This window comes from Octopus bimaculoides, chromosome 4 (assembly GCF_046866305.1).
Source record: "Octopus bimaculoides isolate indiv1 chromosome 4, ASM4686630v1, whole genome shotgun sequence".
Lineage (NCBI taxonomy): Eukaryota > Metazoa > Mollusca > Cephalopoda > Octopoda > Octopodidae > Octopus > Octopus bimaculoides.
Genome location: NC_142931.1, coordinates 32,460,735 through 32,474,265, shown reverse-complemented (window position 1 = coordinate 32,474,265; position 13,531 = coordinate 32,460,735). Strand labels below are relative to the sequence as shown.

Genomic DNA, 13,531 nt, shown 5'->3' with positions numbered 1-13,531 from the left:
AGGAGAAAGGGAGAAAAGAAGATGAGTAAAGAGAGAGAAAGAAGAGGGGGGCTAAAGAAATTTCCCCTGCAAATAATCAAATGGCTTTTTCCCCACATCACATGACATCAGTCAGCTGTGACATATTCCAAAAATGCAAACAAGCAATTAGATGAAAGCCTGAAAGCTTTGCTCAGTAATCTGCAATTAAACTGGGATTCAGATATTTAATGAAATGATTAAATCCAAACAGATTGAATTAGTGCCAATCAGTTAGGTTTTGTAAATTTACATTTGGATCATAAAATGTTTAATTGTTTGTCACTTGGATATTAAAACAGCAGTAATCATGATGATGATGATGATGATGATGATTTATTTTGATGTAGCACAAGATCATTAGAATATATTTGTGAGTCACAACTGAATTGAACCCGAGAATATTACTGATATTACTGGACGGATGTAAACTTGGTAGACAAGATTTCTTACCCGGTTTAGCATCACCACATGGCACCTTGAGTGCCTTCCATGAAGTCTACTCTGTTGCAAGCATCAGTTCTCTGGTTTAAGGACATATTCTTCTCTCCCTCCCACTAGTTTTGGTGGCCCTGTGATGAGGCATGGGCACTACTTTCCCTACTGACTATATAATAAAAGAAAAACTAACCCCCACTACCACCACAAAGAGTTGCTGATACTTTTTCTGTGAGCCACTAAAATGATAAAAAGTCAACTCACCTCTGGATTTCAGTTCAAAATGTTGAGAGGTTAAGTAAGATATTGTGAAATAATTTATAAGATGCTCTGTTATTTCTACAATATACTGGTTTTCAAAATCCCAGGCTGTTTCCTGACAATCTGCCAAACTTAGTAATTATCCTTTCTACAACAGGCACAAGAGCTGAAATTTTATAGAGATGGAGTCTGTCAAATACATCACCCCAATGCTCAACTGGTACATATTTCATCAACTCTGAAAAATCAGAGGCAAAGTCAACCTTGTTGGAGTTTGAACTCAGTCAGGAAAAATGCAGCCAAGCATTTTTACCCTGCGTGCTAACAGTTTTGCCAGCAAGGTGAATATCAATCTTCATGATAGTAATACTAATAAAGGTAGCAAGCTGGCAAAATGCTTAGTGTCATTCCATTTGTCTTTACATTCTGAGTTCAAATTCCACCAAGATCATCTTTGCCTTTCATCCTTTCTGGGTTGATAAAATAAGTACCAGCTGAGCAGTGGGGTTGATTTACTCACCTCCCTTGAAATTGCTGGCTTTGTGCAAAATTTGGAACCAACAATAATGATAATAATTCTAAGCTGGTTCTGACATTATATTACCTAAGCTTTGATAAAAGAACATTTTGATTCATTGTTGTCTCATTTCATTGAATAACTGAAATTGGTAAATGATCATCTGGGAAAATATCCTGCATTAAACCATCATCCTATTTGCAATATTTATCTATAAACTAAAGCAAAGTACTGGTCCTTAAAATCCTCAACAGGTTTTAGAAGCATTAAATCATTGAGCACCAAAGCATACACAATATATGCATAACTGGCTGAGATCATATCATATAATACATGATACAATGGTTTATTGTATGGGGTGCAGTGTATTAGACATTTCATGAGCTTTTTTTTTTAAGTCACTGCAGCAAAAAGTAAGACTCCTTCAACAGCCTTCATGTTATTTTTAAAATAAACTAAACACAACCATTTGTAAGTTGTTTTAGGACTAAAAATCCAAAGACAAGATTGTCATTGGCTTGTATATTGATGAAATAATGAAGTTTTGCTATGTAAAACATTGCCATAATGATTAAGATTTTTACTATATAATAACATGTTTGTGTATTTGATTCACAAGTATCTTCTACAATAGTCTCAGATCAATATAGGCCTTATGAGTGAAATTAGGGAAATGGTAACTGTCAGATGGAACATTCATTTCAACACCCCATTTTGGCTTTGGGATATCTTTCAGGCCAAATCAGACCATATAACTTAATATGTTTGTACAATTCTCCTTATTGCAGGAATCCATTGAACACAATTTCTTTCTCCTTTTACTAATATGTGTTCAAGGCTGTGTAAAAGTGGACACTGCTCTTCATTCTTCCCTTTTCTGACCTTGATGAAGCCATAAAAAGGAGATGTAATAGACTGTAAGTAATAAGAGTGATGGTGGAGATTTAAATGCATTACCATCAGTGTATGATGATGGTGGTACGTACAAGAAGCGAAGAATAAAGATGAGCAAGAGAAAAAGGAGTGGCTGATAAATTATTAACATACAAGCACTGTTAATGCAACATTTTCAAAAATGAAATATTACAAACATTTTGGCATGCTAATAATTCTGTCAGCTTGTTGCCTTAATAACGCTAATGCTAATAATCCTTTCTATTATTGGTACAAAGCTTGAAAGTTTCGGGGAAAGGTTTAGTAGTAATTAGTTTATCAACCCTAAAGGGATGAAAGAACAATGACAACTTTGGCAGAATTTAAACTTACAAAATAAAGATGGATAAAATGCCACTTATCATTTTGCTTGGCATGCTAATGAGTCTGCCAGTTCACTGTCTATAATAATAATAATAATAATGGTTTCACATTTTAGCACAAAGTCAGCAAGTTCAGGGGAATGGGGTAATTTGATTACATCAACCCCAGTGTTCAACTGGTCTTTATTTGACCGACTCTACAAGGATGAAAGGAAAAGTTGACCTTGACAAAATTTGAACTCAGAATATAAAGATGTGCAATATACCAGAATGCATTTTGCTCAGAAAGGCAAAGGAAGCAGAGCAAATAGTCATCATGATGTTGCTGATATCAACGTTGATTATTAATAAGGCAGCAAGCTGGCAGAACCATTAGCATACCAGGCAAAGTGGTTAGCCACATTTCAACCTTGTTCTTTTATTAGAAAGGAATGTTATTACTATTATTTTGGTTTGGTTCAGTCTTACTCCTGGTAAGAATTAAGTGGACAGTGTGTTACTGGATGTAATCTTAGGCATCCACAAGTTTACAGCAGTCTTTTAAGTGCTTTCAAATTCTTCCTATTTCAGACATTGATAATAATAATCATGCACCATCTGAGCGGGATCATTGCCAGAGCAGCTATCTGGCTTCCGTGCATTCTTTTCATTATCCACCTATTTTCAGTTTCATTCATTCTCAAGTGCCTCTACGGTGCTTATCTTTGCAATCTTCCATCCTACACAAGCCTGACCTTCTTAATTCCAATAATAGTAATTCTGTGGCATTTCTTACATACCATGCTATGTTGTTTTCTTCTGGTTTAATGCTGTGTTTGCATCCAATCAATCCTCTTCCTCCTCTTTTTCTTGGTACATACAGACTGCTTGTGTCACTTTTTGGGAGGAGTATCCCATATCTAGTCAGCAACTTTCTTGCCTTTCTGACTAAGCTGTTTAGTTCGTCTACTGTCCATGCGATTACCCCTACTCTATATCTAAGGAGTGAAACCATCCTGATGTTGATAGCTTCAATCTTATTCTGTCCATTTAATTTCAACTTAAATATCAGTCTCAGTCTGCTCAAGTAATCGACTTACCACCTCTCCCAAAATGTCTGCCCTTGTGGCAAAATTTGATACCATTATTATTTATTTCTATTATTGTTTCCTTTATTTTTATCTGAAAGCACTTCCAAATTTCTCCTTGACTAATAGAGATTTAAAAAATTTAATCATATATCTGTGTCAGAATCTTTATACCAATAGAAACACTGCTGTTGGTTAGCAGTGATGTTGAAGATTCATGTTAACGTTGGTTTTCCCGAACAATTCACTTATAAAGGATATATTTATTTCCTTTATCGTCCACAGGGGGCTAAACATACAGGGGCCAAACAAGGACAGACAAATGGACGGATTAAGTCAATTACATCGACTGCAAGGCATAACTGGCACTAATTTAATCAACCCTGAAAGGATGAAAGGCAAAGTCGATCTCAGTGGAATTTGAACTCAGAACGTAGTGGCAAACGAAATACCGCTAAGTATTTTGCCCAGCGTGCTAACATTTCTGCCAGCTCGTTGCCTTGATAAATGATATATTGTCATTCGAATAAAAAACAAAAAAGAGAAATGGTTTTTGGCTTTGAAACGGATCTATTATTATGATTTACTCTTTTATTATTTTATCACTTTTTTTACTTGACTGCAGTCATGCTGGAGCACTGCCTTTAGTTGAACAAATCAACCCCCAGGACTTATTCTTTTTAAGCCTACTGCTTATTCTACCAGTCCTTTATGCTGAACTACTACGTTACTGTGATGTAAACACACCAAAATTGGTTGTCAAGAGATGGGGGGGGGGGACAAACACAGACACACAAATATATACATACATACATATATATATATATTATAATGTTAGGGAATTTCAAAATCTGAACTTACAAGGAAATACAATTTGATAATCAAATTGAGTTGTATATTGAAAAATATTTTAATAATTTAGAGAAGAACCATCATGGTGCAACTCGCACGAAGAAGGAGGTCAGACACCATCAAGAAAAGTGTACTATACAAAACTAGTTTAAAAAGCTAAAAAATCCAAGGAAGAATTTATAATACAAAAAAATCTATATTGGACTAAGAATTAAAATCGGTTACGTTTAAGAAACGAAAGTGGGGGAAAGACTACGTGCGTTTCATGGCCACATAACAGTGGGAAATATCTGGTCTATCTACAATGAATCGAACAAGATAGATACCATTCAATATGAGGACACTCTTCAGGTCCGGTAACTTCGAAAAACAAACGTATCTTAAATTTAAAATGCATAAAATAAGAAAGGTATAAAAATCGTCCGTTTAAGCAACATTTAGTACGAAGGAAATTGTTAAGGTTTTATAATAAAACACATCAAATAGCAATAAATATCTGTAAAATTTAAGGCATAAAACGAGGTAGTAATAGGATATAATTTCAGGTAGTGAGTTGCGATAGCCTTGTGCTAATAGATATACACTAACCTTAGTCTTTTTATACCTATTGTTATAAACCCTCAGCAGTAATTAGTCTTGCTAATACGTAGGTCTTGATTACACGTGGTTTGAGATAATATTAACTTTCTACTTGGAGACGCTTCATTTTTCTCATTTTTAGTTATTGTATATTTTACATACCTTTAATTACTTTTACATGCTCGCTCCCATCATTTATTTCACTATTTTTTTCTACTCTTTTACACAGCAGCATAATATTGTTTAATTCCAGGTCTACGCACTTACCTTATCATCATTTCTTCTTAATTTTTTCTCCCTCTTCTCCTTCCACGCCATGCTGTCTCGTATCTCACGTGTTTTAGTTCTAAACGTCAGTTTGACATTTGTGATCACGTGGTGGGCGCCATTTTGTCACGTGATGCACATAGTATATATATTTCTTTGCTTTGGATAGTATCTCAGTCTACCAAGTTTCCTCGTGAAGTTAAGTGGCTTTTCCTTGTATTCTTGCACGGATTTCCCTTTACTAGCTAATCACACTTTCGTTATATATGTTTCCTTTTCCTTATCTACAGATGTCATCTCCCCAATTGACGTTTTATGCCTTAAATTTGATAGATATTTATTGCTATTCGATGTGTTTTATTATAAAACCTTGACAATTTCCTTTGTACTAAATGTTGCACCATGGTGGTTCTTATCTAAATTATTAATATATATATATACAAGGTGCGTAAGATATTTGAGGACAGATTTAGGTTTATAATAAAACAGATAGTAACTTTATTTATCAAAAAATGCTATGAGGTTAAGCATAAACCTCCTTTTCTTTAATGCTATTCAATAACGTCACCTTCAGCTACAACAACTGCTTCTATATGAGATCTAAATCATCTACATGCTCAAATCAAGTAGTCTTGGTTCATTTTTGGACATTTCTCTGACTATGGCAGCTTCCAAAGAATCTTTGGTGTTATGGGCGTGATCATTGAACTCTCTCTCAACAACGTTTCACATGTAATAATCCAATGGATTGAGATCTGGGGAATTAGGAGGCCAAATGTTAGGGGTTATGTGATCATGATAATTTTCAGCCATCCATTCCTGTGTTACTAGATTCATGTGTAATAATGCAGAGCCTTCCTGAAACACATATGGCTTTCCATTGCATACACTATCTAGGGCTTAAAAATTATTTCCAGGAACACAATGTAGGCGGCAGAGTTAACTCTAAGGTTTTGTGGAAAGAAGTAAAGAGGCATCGCATGTCATTCGTTACGGACAACCCCTAAAACCATGACAGTTGCAGGAAATTTTGTATGCATAACACTTAGAACTTCAGAAGGATCTGCACATAGTCATCTGTCAGTTCTTCTGTTAACATTTTGATCTTGGTCGAAGTTTTTTCTCATTTGAGAAAAAACAAATCAAATCTTCTGCTGAATTTTCAGTTTGTTTAAGAGCTTTTTATATCTGATGTAATGGTTTTCTTTTGCTTTTTCTACCAAACTGAACTTTCCTCATCATATAAAACTTATATCTGATGTCTTCATGGGCAACATTTCTGACTGTTCCTTCTGACACATGGAGATCTTTTGGAATTGACCTCATAGACTTTCTGGTATTATAATCAATGATCTGTTCAACTTGCTAGATAAATTCAGGTGTTCTGGTGATACGTTTCTATCTTCAGTCTCTAGTTCCTTACAAACTTTGTAGATGAAAAACTAGGCAACTTTTAAAAATCGAGATATTTCCAAATCGCTATGCTCAGCCTTTATAACCACAATAACAGCATTCCTCTTCATTTCTTGACTAAGCTAAATGTCTGCTATTATTATTATTATTTTCTGAAACAAAGATTATACAGAGTTAGCAAAAAATGCAACAATAACCCCAAAAAGGTATGTTCTCAAATACCTTACACATCCTGTATACACGACGGGCTTCTTTCAGTTTTCGTCTGCCAAAATCCACTCACAAGGCTTTGGTCGGCCCGACGCTATAGTAGAAGAAACTTTCCCAAGGTGCCATGCAGTGGGACTGAACCCAGAACCAACTGGTTGGGAAGCAAGCTTCTTACCACATAGTCATGCTTGTGCCTATTTCAGTAGTCTATTATTATTGCATGCTTTAATTGCAGAACAGAATGCAGATTTGTGCATCCTTCTCCTACTCCTTATCATCATCATTACCATCATCATCATCTTGTTTTCACTAGTTACATGCATCACCATAGGTACTTCATGTAATAAAACTATTTTCCTGAGTTTAAATTCCTTATGAAAATTTTTTTTTATTGAAGGCTTAAACAATTTGCCACTTTCTTCTTTTATCATTCTCAACAAAGCAGACTTTCGCATAAGATGAAATAGCAGTGGGCAAGCATCAATGACTGATTTCTGTTATTGATTTCAAATGTTAGCACAAGGCCAGCAATTTCAAAGGAGAGGGTAAGTCAATTACTTATTTTATCGACCACAAAAGGATGAAAGGCAAAGTTGACCTTTGCAGAATTTGAACTCGGAATATAAAGACACACAAAATGCCGCTAAGCATTTTGCCCAGTATGCTAATGATTCTGCCAATTCACCAACTTACTGCTTTCTTATATTCATCACTGATGTAGAGATGGACATGTTAGGCGTTACAATGTATAGTGGGTATTTAAGCAATGTGTTCGAAGATGATTTATTGGTTAAAGGGGTGCTGATGAAGGGGCAAAGTCCCCCGAAATATGACATATACTCCCATTACCCATTTCTCCTCTTTGATCGCATTTTTTTACATGTGACTTCTCGTATAGGAAACGTAGTAACAAAAATCAATGCTGGCTATAATTTCTATAGAATATCTATAGCGATAACACTAACAAAGTAATGTAAAAGCCCACTGCTAACACAGTAGAACGCAGTATTGACTTATAAAAACGTTTAATATATTTTATTGTATATTATGGTTGCATAACGAAATACCACGTACGTACAAGTCATTAATGTATGTAGAGTTTTGTTTGATAAGATTTTTTGTAACATTGCCAGTGGCATTTAATTCTGCTACACTTCAACCTCAAACCACTGATCCATATGATACAGTGCAAATGAGCTAAACGTAAAAATGATTTCCTTGCTATTGAAGTTATTCTTTAGCCAGAACCATAAGAGCATCAGGGAAAAATATCTTACAGTATTTGTCTTGGCTAAGGCAGCGAGTTTGCTGAACCGTTATCACGCCAGGCAAAATGCTTAGCGGTATTTCGTCTGCCTCTACGTTCTGAGTTCAACTTCCGCTGAGGTCAACTTTGCCGTTCATCCTTTCGGGGTCGATTAAATAAGTACCAGTTACGCACTGGGGTCGATATAATCGACTTAACCCCTTTGTCTCTCCTTGTTTGTCCCTTCTGTGTGTAGCCCCTTGTGGGTTGTAAAGAAGCAAGAAACATTAACACGCCGGGCGAAATGCTTAGCGGTATTTCGTCTGCCGTTACGTTCTGAGTTCAAATTCTGCCGAGGTCGACTTTACCTTTCATCATTTCGGAGTCGATAGATTAAGTACCAGTTACACACTGGAGTCGATGTAATCGACTTAACCCCTTTGTCTGTTCTTGTTTGTCCCCACTATGTTTAGCTCCTTGTGAGCAATAAAGGAATAAGAAACGTTAGCACGCCGGGCGAAATGCTTAGCAGTATTTCGTCCATTTTTACGCTCTGAGTTCAACTTCCGCTGAGATCGACTTTGCCTTTCATCCTTTCGGGGTCGATAAATTAAGTACCAGTTGCGTACTGCGGTTGATCTAATCGTCCGGCCTCCTCCCCCAAATTTCAGTCGTTGTGCCTAGAGCAGAAAAAAGTATTTGCCTTGGCTCTTTATAGTACGCGTTCAAATTCTGCCAACACCAACTTTTCCTTTCATTTATCAGTTGATGTAGCAAATCCTCATTTAAGTACTGGGGTTAATGTGTTTCCTTCTATCAGAATATCTGTGCTATTTATTCTGGCACTTTACGCTTTGTGTTTAGATCCTGCCAAACTCAAATTCGACTTTCATTCTTCCGGGGTCGATAGAATAAAGTACAAGTCAAGTACTTATGTTATTGACTACTTCCCTCAAAATTGCTGGCATTGTGCTTAAATTAACAACAAATAATACCGCTATTGCTATTTCCTTTGACCAGGGAATTTTCACAGAGCTCCATGTTGTTTTCTTTCCAGTTTACTCAAGGAAAATAAATAATCGTTTTTATTTCATTTTACCACCAGCATCTCCTCCATTAACATGGATAGATGAAAGGATTTCAAACGATTACACATTTTTAACATTTGCAAAAAATTTACATGCGTCGGAAAATGGCTGCTTCAATGGAATTAGCAAGGAAAGGTTGCCATTATGTTTGTAGCATTAATGCAAACAAACATGACTTTAAATTATCGATGTAACTTACAAATAGGGTTTACAACTTAGACACTCATTTTTATCGCTTTGCACAACATATGCGCATTGTATGTTTTGTTTACAGCTAAAAAATAGCAAAACCAAGAAAATCTCTCGCGTAAGAAAAAGTGAACGAGGCAAAATTGTAGTGAAGAAAAGAAATATAAATGTTAATATGTGTTACACAGACAGGGAATGATTGCATTTATAAAAAAAATAACAAATGTATGTATGTTCGCCACATAGACAAAGAGAGAGAGAGAGAGAGATACACTTGTCTGTTATGACGAAACATCAAGCAAATATATTGGCTTACGTCATAAACTGTGAACTGGTCAAGCAGTGACAGAAAATTTTGTAAACCAATGTATCGTTAACAGATTAATGGAAATTCAGAACTACAGAATGTCAGGATTGTAAACTTTCAAACATTTTGCGGAGATTTCCAATATTAGCTATCGCTTCAAGGCCCGAGTTTCGAGCCGGCAAAATTGATAGTACGTTGGAAAAATGCATAGCGGCATTTCTTCCGATTTTACGTTCTGAAATGAAATTTTGTTGGGGTAGACTTTGCCTTTCATCCTTTCAGGGTCGATAAAAAACGAATTCGATGTCATTGACGAACCCTACCCACTAAAATTTGCTGGCCTTGTGAACCAATCACATTGCTTTGTCATGTATTACATAATCAGAATGGTGACGAAGGGTGAGACCTGCCCCGGGTGAAACTTCTATGGGAGTGTTACTTTTGAGTCTACTGTGTAAGCCAGTATAAATCTGAAAGCCCGGGTGAGTGGAGGTTCAAACTTGTAATGGGAAATGTAATGTTATATGTTGGAGTCGGCAGCTACCAATTGTAACGGGTGTTGATGTTGCAGATGTGCAAGATGAAAGAAGAACAGTGATCGAAGTTGTAAACAAACATTTACTTACCCTTACATATTGTTATAGCCAAACCACAACGGGTTGGTATGTATAATTCGTAAAGCATGCCAGGTAAAGAGAGATATTGTAGATTTTCCTGGTATAGGTGTGTTTGTGTTCTCGTCATTGTGCAGTAGTAAACCACAGATAGGGATAGGGTAACGTTGTAGAGAAAAGAAAGTGAGGGTGGTGGGACGAAGCAGCTGCTTCGTTTGGGAGTTACCATAGTTGTGTCACTATACCTTTTCCTTCAGAGATGGCATTTCATTTAGCTGGTTAGCCAGACTCGGTTCTCACTAACTGGCTTTAGCTTACGGAGTTCTTGCATTTATTACTATACAAAACTAGCTAGAAAAAAAGGTATATTGCAGAGAACAAATAGATTTCGTTGGGGGTCGACTGTTATCTCAATTCTAACTCTCTACCGCATACAAGAGGTTAGAAGGGTCAAGTGGCAAAGACATCAATCGATTTGGCAAAGTTATATGCTAAATGTAACCGTTGCCAGCCACCGTTTTTCTGTGGGAAAAAGTCAATGAAAATTGGCAGATTTGAGTTCGAATCTACTCTATGCCTAAATGAAGTCACTACAAACTATATAGCTTCTCTAGGAGGTACACTAGATACGCCATTATATATAATATTATTTATTCAACAAGATTAAGATGGTGAGCTGGCAGAAACGTTAGCACGCCGGACGAAATGCTTATCCTTATTTCGTCTGCCGTTACGTTCTAAGTTCAAATTCCGCTGAGGTCGACTTTACCTTTCGGAGTCGATAAATTAAGTACTAGTTACGCACTGGGGTCGATGTAATCGACTTAATCCCTTTGTCTGTCCTTGTTTGTCCCCTCTGTGTTTAGCCCCTTGTGGGTAATAAAGAAATAAGAAACGTTAGCACGTCAGGTGAAACGCTGATCGGTATTTCGTCTGCCGCTACGCTCTGAGTTCAAATACCGTCGAGGTCGATAAATTAAGTACCAGTTGCGTACTAGAGTCGATCTACTCGACTGGCCCCTCTCCAAACATTTCGGGCCTTGTGCCTTGAGTAGAAACGAATATGTATTTACACTTTTAAGAAAATTACAAAACAAAATAAGCAGTTATAAAAATTTTATTGCCTCGGAGAAAATAAGTACGAAGGAATTTTGAGTAAATGTCAACAAGATATTTGAAGCTGATAATGTTAAGTAAACACCTATTTTGTTTAATTTTTGATGAACTATGGTGATTTTCATATCCTGTAATGATAAGAATCTCGAATTTATTCGTTTCAGAGGAGTATTATCAAATCTTATGTGAAAGATATATTTGCTGTTATATTAGACAGCAAATAGACCTTTCATTAGTTTCAACTATTTTTGTGAAGAGAAAACTCAGTGGTTCACACGCTGGATGTTAAATTGCAGTTTTCCCTTATGAATCATTGGATTACATAACATTTTACGCAAAGTTCCTTCTTTGAAAAACGTTCTGAAAGGTGAAGAAAATCATTTCAAGTTGTACGTATGTGAAAGGTGAAGAAAATCATTTCAAGTTGTACGTATGTCTTTTGAAGGTTATAACTAAATTCACAATGATTAAATTATCTAATGAAGGTGATACTTTCGATTCTAGTAAATGCAAGTGTTTTACATATTTTTTTATTCTTTTATTTGCTTTAGTCATTTGACTGCGGCCATACTGGAGCACTACCTCAAGGGGTCTTAGTCGAACAAATCGACCCCAGGATTTATTCTTTGTAAGCCTAGTACACATTCTATTAGATCTTTTTTTGCCGAACCGTTATGTTACGGGGGACATAACACACCAACATTGGTTGTCAAGCGATGGTGGGGAAGGGGACAAGTACAGACTCAAACACACAAGTATATATATATATATATATATACGACGGGCTTCTTTCAGCTTCCATCTACCAAATCCACTCACAAGGCTTTGGTAGGCCCGGGGTTATAGTAGAAGACACTTGCCCAAAGTGCTACGCAGTGGGACTGAACCCAGAAACATGTGCTTGAGAAGCAAGCTTCTTATTTCTTTATTGCCCAGAAGGGGCTAAACATAGAGGGGACAGACAAACGCACGACTAATTGAAATACACGGAAGTCAATTTGCAGACTGAAGTTAGTGTGTGAATGAGTTAAAGAGAAGGAGAGAGTGAAAGAAACAGGCATAGACTAAAAAAAGAACTATTACAGAAGGTAAGAGATATGTGTAAGCAAGAAAAACAGAATAAGAAAAGAGAGAGAAAAGATAACTAAGTAGAGAGAGAGAGAGAGAGAAAAGGAAGAGAATGGGTCGAAAACTGCAGCAATTTTTAGAGAAAAACCCGTGTAAAACAACGTTTTACCTGGTTTCGTGCTTTACGCTGGAGCTCTGGGCAAAATGTTGTAATGCATGACCATCATTGGTACATAAGTAATGTGAGTGTAAAGCTTGGTAAAAATCAGTTGAAATGCATACGTACAACATACACAGACACACATCCTTTATTTTATATCTATAGATGTTTGTAGAAGCTTCGAGAACGATCTGGGGAGGTTATCACATGAACACCAGCCACCGATTGGACAGTAATTTGGTTGCACACATGATCAAGCCGTTGTTAAGGCTTGACTTGATATTCGTAATATAGCAATGCTAGTTTGAGTCCATGCTACACCCTTATAATGACTATAACATTAAATCTGCTATATATTTCCCATAGTTAATTTAATATCAGTTGATTTCGACCCCACTTCCAACATGTAAACCCTGCGTTTATCATGCATGCAAACCCTATTTCAATCAATCATCGCTTTTAGTGCACGTGATGGTCTGGCGACTATCATTAGAATTTTCTGTGAGCAGAAGATTTCAAATACAGTATGAGAAAGCAGTGAATTCGGTCGTTGTTGAATTCCTCTCACTAATAGCTGTTTCGGATCTAGTACAAATCGCGGACGCCGGTATTTTCTTAACGAAACACTTTGAAACTTGGGACACTGGTAGAATGTGTCATATAAAACATCTTTTTCTCTTAGTCTTCTTAAGAAAAATTATTATATTGCAACTTATTTCATGTTAAAGTTGTCGTATTTCTGTAATTTCAACCAATGATTGACGTCCATTCAGCCGAATACAGTAAGTGCTGACTACGTAAACAAACGATTCTCAAACGATTCTGGCGGTGATAAAATTATTATTTCCTTGTCAAAAAATGGCTG

General features: G+C 36.3%; 2 long non-coding RNA genes across 3 annotated transcripts in view; one reads left to right on the top strand and one right to left on the bottom strand.

Annotated features, from left to right (window-relative positions):
* LOC149136005 (uncharacterized) overlaps nt 1–7,432 on the bottom strand; it is a 32,284-nt gene extending 24,852 nt beyond the window's left edge. The window contains exon 1 of the long non-coding RNA XR_016241454.1: nt 5,256–7,432. This is a non-coding gene — a long non-coding RNA (uncharacterized LOC149136005). The remainder of the gene's footprint in view (nt 1–5,255) is intronic.
* Nucleotides 7,433–9,459: 2,027 nt separating this feature from the next.
* Nucleotides 9,460–11,946, top strand: LOC106870229 (uncharacterized). Of its 2 annotated transcripts, none has more exons than XR_016241455.1 (2): nt 9,460–10,370; nt 11,603–11,946. It is a non-coding gene; the product is annotated as an uncharacterized LOC106870229 (long non-coding RNA). The 2 variants fall into 2 exon arrangements; XR_001409504.2 differs by having other exon boundaries at nt 9,460–10,397.
* Nucleotides 11,947–13,531: the final 1,585 nt, after the last annotated feature.